Raw genomic sequence first — 13,937 nt, forward strand, 5'->3', positions numbered from 1 at the left:
TAGTGACAATTATTTGGTGGATGGGTGTTAAATTTTTAGGGAAAATTTAATGAATGCTAATAATCACAATACATTAGGAATATATCACAAGAACTTCCCTAATGGTTGTCCTGAATTTAAATATTTCATGTATCTGTCTCTTGTCACTGTTTCTGGCAGGTGAGTATAAATTTTATATAAAAATATGAATTGTTAGATATATCAATGTGCATGTTTATAAATCAAATCATTGGGTCACACACCTAATGAAAGTTCTAAGGATTAAAAGATGTAAGTTCAAGAGTAATATGTAAAATAATATTACAGGGGAAAAATACAGTAATAGCACAAAAGATAAATGTAACCTTTAGTAAACAAATAAATGTATGGGAATAATCCATTTACAAGGATCTTGTGGTTCTAAATATACTGAGAGAGATACTTAAAATTATAAAATGGTTGAGGTAATAACATTGGACTCGATTATCCTTTAACACTGTGCTATGGATCATATTGTCATATCATTTGTGCAACTGTTATCAGCAACTAAGTGGGATGTAGCATTCAATAGACTCTGAAACAATTAAAGTTTCTAAAGAATTATTTATCATCATGTGATAAATGCCCAATTTCTATAGTTACCTTACATGAACAACAAAGACAAGGTATTCACAAGCATACTTTCTTCAGCCTCTAAATAGGAACAAATGTCTATAATGCTTTCATTAGGAATGAGATAAACAATCAAATACAATAGAGTGCCTACATCAAATAGATCCTCCAACTAAGCTTTATTCCAACACATTTGATCTCACCTCTACTTTTATCCAAAAATCTCAACTCACTTTGAAAATGTGCTTTGATCAACTTATCTTGATTCAAACCCTTGGTCAAGTTAGGTACAAAACAACCATCCCTATGTCTGGTTATAGCCCCTAAACATAGAGATGGAAGAAACCTAACACCTTTCTTAAAAACAAAAGCAAGGTGTGACTGAAGATGGCTGATTGATTTAACACACATATTTATCACTGCTCTTTTCTGAAATTCCATTAAAATTATCATAAAGCCATTTCCTTTTAAAGGCATTAATTCTTCGGACAAAGACAACAGAAGGAAACAGCAGTAGTATTCTGAAAGCTGGATTTCAGAAAGAGGTATGCTAGCCCATTTAGCAGGCCAGAGAAAGCCAAATTCTAAGCCAGCAACAGGGAAGCTCAGAACAACCCAATTTATACTGCAAAATCCCAAAGATGTAGAAATCTGAGACATCAGCTTCTTCTTGAGTAAAGAAAGGAGAAAGGTGAGATTTTTAAAAAGATGATTTCTTGAAACTCTATTTAAAAAGCAGTTACACCTCCAGGTTCATCCCCATTGCCAAAAAATGACAGAATTTCCTTTTCTTAAAAAAGACTGAATAGTATTCCATTCTATGTATTCACCACATTTTCTTTATCCATTCATCCACTGATGAACCCTTGGGTTGCTTTCATGTCTTGACTGTTGTGAGTAATGCTGCAATAAACATGGCAGTGCAGAGATCCCTTCAACATACTGATTTCAATTACTTTGAATATATACCCACAAGTAGGATTGCTGGATCATACGGTAATTCTATTTTTAGTTTTTTGAAGAACTTTCATTCTGTTTTCCAAAATAGCTGCACTAATTTACTTTCCTGCCAACACAAAAAGACAAATACTATACAATCTCACTTCTATGCAGAATCTACAAAAGTGGATCCCATAGAAACAGAGAGCAGAGAAACAGTTCCAAAGGCTAAGCAGCGAGGTGGATGAAACACAGGGAGATGATGGTGAAAGGGTACCTTTCAGTTAAACAGAAGGAATTCATTTTAGTGATCTTGTTTCACAGCATGAAATAGTTACACAGTACAGTAGTTAATAATAATGTATTTTATATTTCAAAGTTGCCAAGAGAGATTTTACACCTGCTCACCACACAAACAAATGGTAAGTTGGTGGGGTGATGGATATGTTAATTAGCTTGATTTAATCTTTCTAGAATGTATACACATATCCAAACATCACATAGTACCCCACAAATATATAGGGTTATTACTTGTCAATGTAATTAATTAATTATTAAAAGCAGACCACCAGATCGTCTCTCCTATTCAAAATTGCAGGCAATTAGGTGATTATTTTCAGAAAAAAACAGAAGTCAGATCTCTGGACAGATATGGCTAGCTTAGGGCAGAGCCACTGCACTGAGCCCCTAGGGAATTATGAAAAAGTAGATATACTAGTGCTGGCTGCTATGGTTATTGCCGCTACCATTGTCTCTTACAAGATCGACAGTCTCCACCTAGATACTGAAGCCAAGAGATTCTGCATTCTTGAAAAATATACAATTCAATGATCTGCTGCATTAGCACCTACTCCTGCCAAAACAGGCTCTTCTTTGCCCCTCTGTAAGGAATTCTGATGGCTATCCCACAGGGTCGCTGCTGTCTGCCTTCTATTTGGAGTACTAGTAGGGTTCTGCTAGGATCTGTAGATTCTTACAGATTGGATATTTGTCCAGAGTCTACCATTTAACTAACTCTGAGGGATTCAAATATACACATTAGGGAAAAGATGGGCACTACACAATGTAGGGCTTTAAATGGAGAGAACAGAATATCAAAAAATCCAATGTTGTGTCTAGGTTCATTAATATATAACACAAAGTAATGAAAAGAATCACAGAGCGGCAATAAAGAGACCAGAAGACCTGAGTTCCAATTTTAGTTGTATCTAAACATGTGACCTTGGGCAGGTCCTTAACCATTTGTTTGGTTGAAGATAGCATGCTACTCATTTTCATCTAAATAATCTGAAATCACAAAACAGAGGTTTTAGGAAAATGGGTGGTGATCCTTTGAGAATCTTGAAAGGACTAAAAAAAAAAAAAAAAGTAAAGAATATGGTTTTAAAGGTTTTACAAATGGTTGAAAACAAACTAATAGATGAGGAAAAGGGGCAACAGAAAAGATAAGAAGCCTACAATTAGGCCAACGGTGGGGGGAAAAAAAAGGCAATGTCTGGAATAGGAAGAGCAGGTCAGAGAATCAGCATCTCTTTAAATTTCTCATGGATGCAGCATTTACTACATCCATAAGATACATAGAAAAAGATGTATCTGTCTATTTTGCAAGAATAATAGTGTGAAATTAATCAGCAGATCACAGGACTGATCCCTCCTAACACCCAAGTGTGCAGACAAAATAATAAAAAAGGCCAATGTCTTTTTTCAAAATTATTGAGGTGAAACTTACATAATATGCAAATACTGTCTTCTCGAGTCACTTTAGGGGGAAAAAGAAGAAAACTGGCCTCCAAAGATCTTCACTAGTTCCATGGCAAGGAGTAGTGGAAGATAATTTACAGAGTGAAGAGAAATAACAATAAATCACACTGTGAAAATGTGATTAAGAAAATGGAAAAAGGAAATGTATGATACCTGTCTCTGAATTCAGTGTTGATTATGTCAGATGATTCCCAATGCTGGCATAGTCCAAGGCTGGTGCAGAACTGGAGGCAGGACAATCCCCTGGGATTTTTGCTAAAATAAAGCTTCCCAGCTCTTTCCCTGGAGATTTTATCATTTTAGGACCAAGGCAGGAACCTGGAATATGTGTTTTTAAAAATCTCCTTATGCTGTCCTGATACATAGATATAAAAATTTCAGGAGCAGTCAGGCAAAATGTTCCTTCCTCTTAGAAGCTGTGCCCTAGAATAGTCACCAAAAGAACCTAGAATGAAAGCTCAATTCAAGGGGTAAACGGCATAGCTCTGGGTTGATGCTATAAATCTCTCAGCTGCATTCAAACCAGCAGAGTTAATAGATAACTGAAGTCAGCAATTAAGCTGTTGAGAAAAAGAATTTCTGAATAATCTGTGAGACTTGATATTCTTTCTGGCATTTGAGAATACAGTCCTTCCAAGGTAAAAAAAAAAAAAAAAAAAAAAAAGGTCTTTTATAAATGGAAAAGTAGATGAGTAGGATGAGGTGTGTTTGAGAGTGGTGAGGTGAAAGTTAGACGTTCTGAAAAACAACCACCCTTTAATTAGTATCTCACAGGGCAAGGTGCTGGTGAAGATTTGCTCATCTATTTCTAAGGAATTCAAAGACGAGATTAGCTACCCAGCTTCATGAGTCTCCTCTCATACTATGAATATCTAGGATGAATAATATATAGCTCAAGAAATCTTCCCAAAAGATATTTCACTTGATTTCTTACAAAAGTATTTATCCCACTCACAAAAAGAAAACCCGTTTTTAACCTGTGCTATATTAAATCAACTCTTGATTTGATACACTTACTTATTACATCAGGTGTTCCCTAACTTGCCTGCTCATAAGAATCAGCTGGGGTACTTGCTCAATTTAGAGATCAAAACCCCCTCAGCAGGAGACTGTGATTCTGTAGTTGGGGCTGTGACTCTGCAAACAGAGTGCCTAATTTTAAAAAGCTTAACTGTGACTGACCCTTGTCTTCTGTTGATTTATCTCTTCAGGTACACATGCAAATTATTTTGTGTCTTTTAGGAAGGGATGAGTTAAGAAATTTCCAAAGTCCCTGGTCCAGCCTACAGAATGCCGTGAAATAAAACTGGTCCAGCTCCTCCAAGCCCTCAGACACATCCTTAAGAGCTCATGCCCAAACAGGCCACTCTGTAGCGACAAAAATAAGAGTGAGCAGCTTGGTGGAGCTCTTTGAACTGAAAAGCAAGCAAGTGACGTGCTTTCCATCATTTTATCTCTACTAATAGTTACTGGGATCATTTCATCCATTTCTTGAAAGAATTGATGTGGCCTCTGCCAGGGCCTTAAATAAAGCTTTAACTATAGTGAAAAGCCTGGGCACTGCATAGCGAGGCATGAAGAAGCCAAGCGTAGTTAACCTTAGCTAATGCACTGAGTGTTTTATCAGGTAGTAGAGCAGAGAAAGAAGATCAAACATTGGGTTCCAAGCTATGTGACTCAAAGTTCTCAAAACATATGGGTTATGTTGTTTCTTTATTATTAGGGGAGAAGAAGGGGATGAAAGGAAATTCATTTATTTGTTCAAAACATATTTATCTGCAGCCTCCTATGTGCCAGGCTATATACACCAGATACTGGGGATTGTAAACAATACAACAGCCCTCTTCATGGAAAGTAAATTCCAAAAGAGGAGCAGATGATAACACAAAAAATAAGACAATGTGATTTTGGAGTGTGGCAAGTGTTATAATAGAAATAAATGCACTAATGTAGTCAAGAGCAACAGATTTGAGCTGAAACTTGGTGGGAGGAGAAGAAGCCATCCATGCAAAGTTCATGCAAAGTTTATGAAAGAACATTTGTTTTTGTTTTTGTTTTTTTGAGATGGAGCTTCACTCTCATTGCCTATGTTGGAGTGCAGTGACGCGATCTCAGCTCACTGCAACCTCTGCCTCCCAGGTTCAAGCGATTCTCCTGCCTCAGTCTCCCAAGTAGCTGTGATTACCCACATGCACCACCACACTCAGCTAATTTTTGTATTTTTTGTAGAGAAGGGGTTTCACCATGTTTGTCAGGCTGGTCTCGAACTCCTGACCTCAGGTAATCCGCCCGCCTCAGCCTCTCAAAGGAAAGAACATTTTAATCAGATAGATGGTAAGTGCAAAGTACTTGGTGTGACTGAAGCACGGAGAGTCGTCAGAGACGTCACCAACCAGTGAAACACTCAGTTCTTAGAGTGTAACAATTTTCAAACTGAATCAAGAAAAATAGCTCTCACAGCTCAAGGCCACATCGAACCTGAGTAAGGAGGGGCCCCAGCAAGAGAGCTTATCTTTGGAACAAGCCGTTCGGGAACAAGAAATCCAGAGTTCAGATCTTCTTACGTACTTTGTTAATTCAAAGGGAAGGTTTTCCCAGGTTCATCAGTTTGATGGTGGAGTGCAGCCTGCTGCTCTCCCTGACAGTTCTGTGAGGTCTTCATTGAAATACCAGAAGGCCCTTCTGAGAAGATCAATTGTGCTGTCCAAGCGTGTGCTGTCCAGACTGGCCAAATCTGATGACTTGGCTGTCAGCTCTGTCAACAATCTCAGCTACTAAGTCAGAGAAAGATCTTTCCTCTCTCATAGTATTACTTGCTCTTCCTCATCCTATTGACTGCACCAACTTTCAACGGCTCAGTGAGGAGTTTGTTTGATAAGGAGAGAAACTAGCTAGAGTTCTAAGTGTGGAACTTAATTTTGGGGTTGAGGCAGATTTTTATTTCCATCTCCTCTTTCATTTGGCAGATTTTCTTTTTCCATTCTGTCACCAGGAAGAGTTCATTTAGAGAAGTCTGCTGTGGATAAGCTGAATGATATCCAACCACAGGGCTGCTAAGAGATTACCAGCTCCCAGTCAAGAATTTACCAACAGCACCGCTCTGAACAGCAAAAGCCAGACACTCTCAGCTACCATGTTTCCTTCTTCCTTATTTGTCCAGGCTTGTGGCATTGAAGGCTACCAAGAGGAGGCTTGGCCAAGAACCGTCTGCCCCACCCATTCAAGTAAGCTTATATCCCTCTACCACCACAACTCCCAGCCCTGCTTTCCAAGACTGCCCAGTCAGGCTGACAGCCTCCTGCTCCTTCATCACATGTCCAATACTCTCTTCAATTTCTTTGAAATATTTTATAATCCGTACCTAATAATTGTAAACTGGAAACCCTGAAGGGCTAATCCATAACCGGTTGTTTTTGCCAACTCTCATTCACAGTGGCTTGTTTGGTTACATTTTAGGGATTCTGGAAGGTCAACTTATGATCTTTGTAACTTTATCTTTGGAAATTTTTTGAGCCCCAGGTCTAAAGTATATTCCTCTGGAAGGCATCGGTATTTGCTTCTACCAAGTACCTGGCAACCCACCACCCCAAATGCCTTTAAAGTAAATTCTGGATCAACTTTAGGTCATGCTGGAATCTAGTTTCTGGCCCTGATACTAAGTGATTATGGGCTTGTGGTTAGAAATTTTTAGAGGAGAAGGTGTTCTTGTCTTACAGCTCCTTAAAGGCCAAGACAGCGCATAGTCCCGTTTTTACTCCCTGTATGGAAGTTTTACTTTCTTAGATCAAACCCCAATGGTTTCATTAACTGGGAATCCAGACTTTCTACTGAGACCCCTAATCTAGCTGGCCATCTAGCTGGGTCATCAGGCTTTGTTCTTTGAATCAATGTTCTTTGTCCTGTTCCTTGCCCCTAATGCCTCATGTAAAACCCAAGTCTAGGCCATGAAAAATCTGCAGGCCCATCTCCAGTTAATTACTTTCTTGTCATTTCTTTTCTCCTAGTAATTCCCTTACATTTCTATGAGTTCATTCATGAATTTAAAAGAGGTTTTAAGGATTTCACCACGTATATAGTTGGAAGGAAGGAAAAGAGGGAGGGAAGAAAGGAGAGAAAATGTTGGGTTAGAGGGCAGTGAGTGGGGGAAAGAGACAGAAGTATTAATTGTTCAATACTGGTTTTTTGTGTTTTTTTTGTTTTGTTTTGTCTTGTTTTTTGGTTTTTTGGGGGTTTTTTTGTTTTTTTTTGTTTTTTGTTTTTTCACCACAATGAAGCCAACAGTGAGCTCCTGGAGTTGTCATACTTTTCAGAGGACCCAAGTCCCCCACTTGAATAATCATCCTATACCTTGTGCACTTTAAGACCCAAGAAGGGCCAGGCATGGTGGCTCATGCCTGTAATCCCAGCACTTTGGGAGGCCAAGGTGGGCGGATCATGAGGTCAGGAGATCGAGACTATCCTGGCGAACACGGTGAAACCCCGTCTCTACTAAAAATACAAAAAAATTAGCCGGGCGTGGTGGAGGGCGCCTGTAGTCCCAGCTTCTCGGGGGGACTGAGGCAGGAGAATGACGTGAACCCAGGAGGCCGCGGAGCTTGCAGTGAGCCAAGATCGCGCCACTGCACTCCAGCCTGGGCGACAGAGCGAGACTCCGTCTCAAAAACAAAACAAAACAAAACAAAAGACCCAAGAAGACCTGCCATGTTCCCACAGGGCCTGGATGGTACCTACATCTGTGTTCCATAGCTATAATGGGTACTGTATCCAGAACACCCTAATGCCAACCAACCATGCCAGTCTAGATCTCCTCCTGGAGCTTTTCACAGCCAGTGCACACATGCTCTGGGTGACACCTGAACCTGACACCAGCTCTCACACTCTCCCTGTCATGATTCTACCAGAGAAGACGTCCTGCCAGCATGACTGGAAATTCTCCCACCACCTGTGCCTGTGTCAGTGCCAGCCAACATATCCCTGCACAACATCCTTTGGCTCTCTAAGATCGCATTAGAGTAAACAGAGTTGAGCACCATTAGAAAGGGAGTATGATCATAATAATGTAAGAAAAAAGAGGTAAGAAAAAAAAAGCCTCTACCAGTTTCCGGGTACTTCTGTGAGTTAGAGTGAAATCTACCTAGAAATGCAGCCAAACAGAACTGTAAGTGCCATGTTGCAAGGGCAGAAGCCAAAGCACTGTTGGAAAGACTTCCATGCCAACTATGTATAATTCTTTTGAAGAGTAGATTCAAAGGAGAGTTTTTCACCTCAGAGAAAGGATTGGTAACATAACTGTACTCTGGCAATATCTGAGCAAGAAATACCAATTAAAAACAAATTTAAGGGCCAGGTGCGGTGGCTCATGCCTATAATCCCAGCACTTTGGGAGGCCGAGGCAGGCGGTTCACGAGATCAAGAGATGGAGACCATCCTGGCCAACATGGTGAAACCTTGTCTCTACTAAAAATACAAAAATTAGCTGGACATGGTGGAACGCGCCTGTAGTCCCAGCTACTCAGGAGGTTGAGGCAGGAGAATCGCTTGAACCAGAGAGGCGGAGGTTGCAGCGAGCCGAGATTGCACCACCGCACTCCAGGCTAGTGACAGAGCAAGACTCTGTCTCAAAAAAAAAAAGAAAGAAAGAAAGAAAGAAATTTAAGACCAAGAATTGCTTGAACCTGGGAGGCAGAGGTTTCAGTGAGCTGAGATCGCGCCATTGCCCTCCAGCCTGGGCAACAGAGCCAGACTCAAAAAAAACCAAAAAGGCCGGGTGCGGTGGCTCACGCCTGTAATCCCAGCACTTTGGGAGGCCGAGTCGGGTGGATCACGAGGTCAGGAGATCCAGACCATACTGGCTAATACAGTGAAACCCCATCTCTACTAAAAATACAAAAAATTAGCTGGGCATGGTGGCAGGTGCCTGTAATCCCAGTTACTCGGGAGGCTGAGGCAGGGGAATCGCTTGAACCCAGGTGGCAGAGGTTGCAGTTAGCTGAGATCGCGCCACTGTACCACCCTACTCCAGCCTAGGTGATAGAATGAGACTCTTGTCAAGAAAAAAGAAAAAGAACAAAACAGAAAAGGAAAGAAAAGAGGAAAGAAAAGGGGAAAGGGAAGGGAAAGGAAGGGAAGGGGAGGGGAGGGGAGGGGAGGAAAGGAAGAATTAAAAAACTCTCTGTTCAAGGAAGCAAAAGTTTTGCATGGGAAGTGTAAATGCACAGGGGAATTTGAAGCTCAAAATTAATAAAGATGAGGGCGTGGAACATATGTGAAGACAGAGAACAGGAAAGAGGAGAAGAAAATATACAAGTAAGAAAAACACAAGGAAAACCTCCTCACTACAGCACCAGTATGGAATATTAGGACTCTTTCCCTTGAATAAAGCTACCAATCTCATTAGGCAGCTCTTAATTTTGCATTAGAATGCAGGGCCATTAGGAGAAGGTATGGACAACATTAGATCTTGTATTGCCCACAAATATTTTCAAACGTTACTTTCTATATTGTGTTGTCATAACGTTTAATAGAGAAAGTTATAATTAGCCAAGCTGACTTCAGGGAGTTGCATTCCCTTATCTACATAATAATAGGAAGGAGAGAAAAGAGAAGATCCAGATAATACTCAAAACAAATTTCATGTTTAATCAACAATGAGACTTCTTCTTAAGTAGTAAGAGCTACTCAGTCTTTTTCATGCCTTCCCTTATGGGAGACATGTGGCAGTATAGCAATTCCTATGGCAAAGTTATCTTTCTGATGACAGTCCCTTCAGAAGGGTGCGATCTTTCTCTGGGATTTTAGATCAAACCCACATACTGAACTTGCCAACTAGTTGTTCTGGGCCTCTCTCGGCAGTAATATGCAGCCAAATTAAATAAATTCTGATAGATAAAAATCAGATATATACAGAAAATCAATATAAATAAACATAAGATTATTTCAAATAGAATCCCAGAAGCATTCGAAGTTTGTTTATATGCAAAAATCTGATTGCACAAGACTTGTCAGGGATCCCCTGAAACACAGAAACTGTGAAGCTGTGTCCTCACTTTGTTCTCATTTTGTTCCTCAGTCACGCTTTGGGTCTAAATCAGAACTCTATACTGCCAGCAGGAAAAGTTTTCCCTACTTATCTTTTCCAAGGCTCTTCCCTAAAAATAGACTCAAAATGAATTGCTTCTAAAGGGATTATTACATATTCATATAATAAAATGCTATGCAGCCAGTAAACATAAGGTTAGACAATGTTTATTGATATGGTAACATATTCACAATATATTGAGTAAAGAGAATAGATTGCAAAACAGCATTTACAATATGAGTCCATTTTATAAAAAATAACCAAGGTGTAACGTGTGTGTGTGTGTGTGTGTCTGTGTAAATATGCCACTCCTATATGCTCAGAAATATTAGAAAGACATATACCAAATTATTAGCAGTGATTATTTTGGGGGATGAAATATTTTATTTTCTTCTTTCTGTGTTTTTTTGTTCTTTATAGTGAACACATATTTCTTTTCCACTATACAAAAATGTAAAAGTTACTATTCTCAGAGATCCCGTGGTCCTGGATATCATCTCATGTATTATTCGTCTAGTGTTGTGGAACAGCGTGCTGGAGGCTTGCTGTGTATAGGCCACAGAATCGGGCTGGAAATAACCTTTTTAGACCGTATTTTAGTCCTCAAATCCTCACAAGTGGGCTCCTTCAGGAACCCACTTTATGTTAAATTCTACTAACAAAGGCTATGACAATGCTTCAAACACTTGTAGTATGTATATATGTTCCCATATCAATATGTCTTCATGTGCTTTTAATACCTTCTATATATTAATGGTTTATAAATTGTTAACCCTAGGGATCCACTTAGATGCTTCAAGAGGCTTGAAAAAAAGTTGGATACAAAATTTTTTAAAAATATACAATTGTAATTATTAAAAAAATGCAATTAAAAATATCTCACCACGTTTTACAACAGAGAACAGCAGTATTACTTTATGCTGCCAGGATCTCTGCCATCATTTGAAAATAGTTTAACTGCATGATTGTTTAAGAAAACTGTAGCTCTAAATTAGTCTTAAAAAAATTTGAGCTACCCAGAGAGTTTATGCACATAAAATTGAAACAGGTTGTACAGCAGCACAAGACACAACAAGGACCAGGCACATCTGCTCATTGCATATTCTCATCAAGGCCTAACCGTGAATTGTGCATAAAGAAATAACAGTTTAATGCATCTCCTTATTGTTCTGCATTTACAGTTTTAGTACCTAGAATAAGTAGTAATTTTTCTCCTTATAGCTCTGCATTACAGTTTAATACTTAGAATAAGTATTAAATTTTTCTAGTCTTTTATATTTATAAGAATGTGAACCATACTTAGACATTTTTGGTGATACAATGTTGAAACAAAATTTTTCTACTTAACTCCCCTTTCAAATGCAATCTATCTAGCAGAGTATCCAGGCATTGCCAAGTAAGCTATTTACGAATTGTTTCAACATCCCAGTAAATCAGAATTTCCTGTGCAACCAAAACCAAATGAAGATATCATATTAGTTGCAACTGATACAATTGTAACTGTCATTCAAAATGCAAATCATTAAAAATGCAAATGTCCATTTTATGTTCATAAAACAGACACCTTCTTCTTACTACTTTATAAGCAAATTTTATGTATAGTCAGTATTTGAATACTCTATTCCACTTCTACTGCTATCCCTTGGTCCAAGAGACCATCCTCTCATGAATATTCTGGGACTCAGGACTTCCTCACCTGTTTTCACCCCTTTTGTTTTTGTGGCCTGTTCTCAGCACCTGAATCATGGCATTTTTCTCTCACTACTCTGCAATGGCCTTTCATTCCATTAGAATGAAAGTCAAATTCTGTATAATGGTTCACCAGACCCTGCACAGACTGATGCCTTGGCGCCATACAGATGCCATCTCCTGCTATCCTTCTACTCACAATAGCCACTATGACTCCCATGGTGCTTCAAACGGGTGCACCAGGCACCCGTTCACAGCAAGGCACTTGACCTTGTCATCCTTTCTCCTCAAGGCCTCTTTGCTTCTTCACCTCTGAAAAGTCTTTGATCTAATGTCAACTTTGCAACACACCTTCTTAGGCCATTCTTAATTTCAGTAGTACCCAGTGTCCTCTACCTCCCATGTTTTAGACTTCCTCTTTGCATTTATCACCATATGAAGTAATCCTTGCTTATATCACTTAGCATTTATTCTCTGTCTCTTCCCACAACAGTGCAAGCTGCATGAGAGCAAGCAGAGACTTTTACCTGTTTTGCTACTTTCTGTATCCCCAGAGGCCTAGAGCAATGCCTGGCACAAATGGCCAGCACACAATACAAATTTGTTGAATGAATAAAATATTCTAAATCTGCATTCCTCACAATATTCTTATTAATAAAACCCATTAAATGTTATGTTTATACTGCCGCCAAAGAAAGCTGCCTAAAATTATAAGTTCCCAAGGAAGGTTTATGTGTTCATTATAATTTGGAACTATTTATAGTACTCAGCATAATACTTCAACCACCACACTGATAGCACTCATCCCAATCAGCATCTATAGGCCGCACATCCTTTTAAGTTTCTCTCTACCCATTAGTCTTCACATATGTACAATAATAATAGTCTACTTAAAGGGGAATTATTTTTAAGAATCTTTTCACTTTGAATTATATCTTCAACTTGATAAAGCAACTTAAGGCTAGCCAAGGCTTTCCTAAAAGAATTCCAACCATCCTCTCTACCACCGCCATGATCTGTGATAATTTTCACCACATGCCTCTATTCACCCAGCCGTTTTTCTCATACCACAGTTTCTTTTAACTGCACAATGTTTGTTGACATCTTCAAGTTGCACACCCACGTTCATTAAGTAGAATACACATTTGTGGAAATACCTAACACATGACTGCTATCCTTTTGAGTTCAATGGGAGCTATGTGGCTACGTCATAGCCCATGCTCCATGAAGACCCTTTTTCTATCAGGTATGGCACACAGCTTCTCTCCACAACCTCTGTCTCCCTCTGTGTCATACAATTTGGCATGTAGACAATTTTAGAACAGCTTCAGCCACAAGCAAGCATTGTAAGTGGAATGTTCATCTGGGACTGATCAGGAGATTCTCAGAAAACAGAAATGTCAGTTATGCTGATTTTTAAATATTTTCAGTTTAACAACCTGTTTATCCTAATGGTATTGCCTAGCACATTAGGATGCCAACTTGCAAGGTGATAATTTGATACCACCTTTATTCTCAGAGCTTACAAAATTTAAAGAGAAATATAACAGCCCAGGCATGATAGACTGATTTACTGGTTGCTATTAACTACAATAGACTTTTCAGTCAAGGCATGGGTGTGTATTTTTTTTTTATATTCATATATGCTATATCAAAATAAATACGAATTGACTGTGCAGCAGGATAAATGAGTGCACTAGACAGGAATTATTAAGGTGATCTGGCTGCATTCAGTTCTACCTTGAAATCACCAAACAAGTGTGAAGTCCAACTAAATGTTACACAGTTTACATAAATGTCAAGTAGGAGGTGTTTTATTTCAGGCTTTGATCGTGATGGTTCAATGTGAATAGAATGTGTGCATTTTGACATTTAAGCA

General features: G+C 39.0%; 2 protein-coding genes across 11 annotated transcripts in view; one reads left to right on the plus strand and one right to left on the minus strand.

The window, feature by feature from the left end:
- The window catches only part of CTNNA2 (catenin alpha 2), a 1,167,663-nt gene that overhangs the window by 730,729 nt on the left and 422,997 nt on the right, over positions 1-13,937 (minus strand).
- The window catches only part of LOC144333996 (uncharacterized), a 52,705-nt gene that overhangs the window by 31,471 nt on the left and 7,297 nt on the right, over positions 1-13,937 (plus strand). For 2 of the 9 annotated variants that reach the window (XR_013403143.1, XR_013403145.1), the window contains exon 3: positions 6,258-6,515. The exons of 4 other annotated variants lie outside the window; for them this stretch is intronic. The gene's annotated coding sequence lies outside the window, so the exon portion shown is untranslated. The remainder of the gene's footprint in view (positions 1-6,257; positions 6,516-13,937) is intronic. 3 more of the 9 variants (XR_013403144.1, XR_013403148.1, XR_013403146.1) reach the window with 2 other exon arrangements.

This window comes from Macaca mulatta, chromosome 13 (genome assembly GCF_049350105.2).
Source record: "Macaca mulatta isolate MMU2019108-1 chromosome 13, T2T-MMU8v2.0, whole genome shotgun sequence".
In the NCBI taxonomy this organism is placed as follows: domain Eukaryota; kingdom Metazoa; phylum Chordata; class Mammalia; order Primates; family Cercopithecidae; genus Macaca; species Macaca mulatta.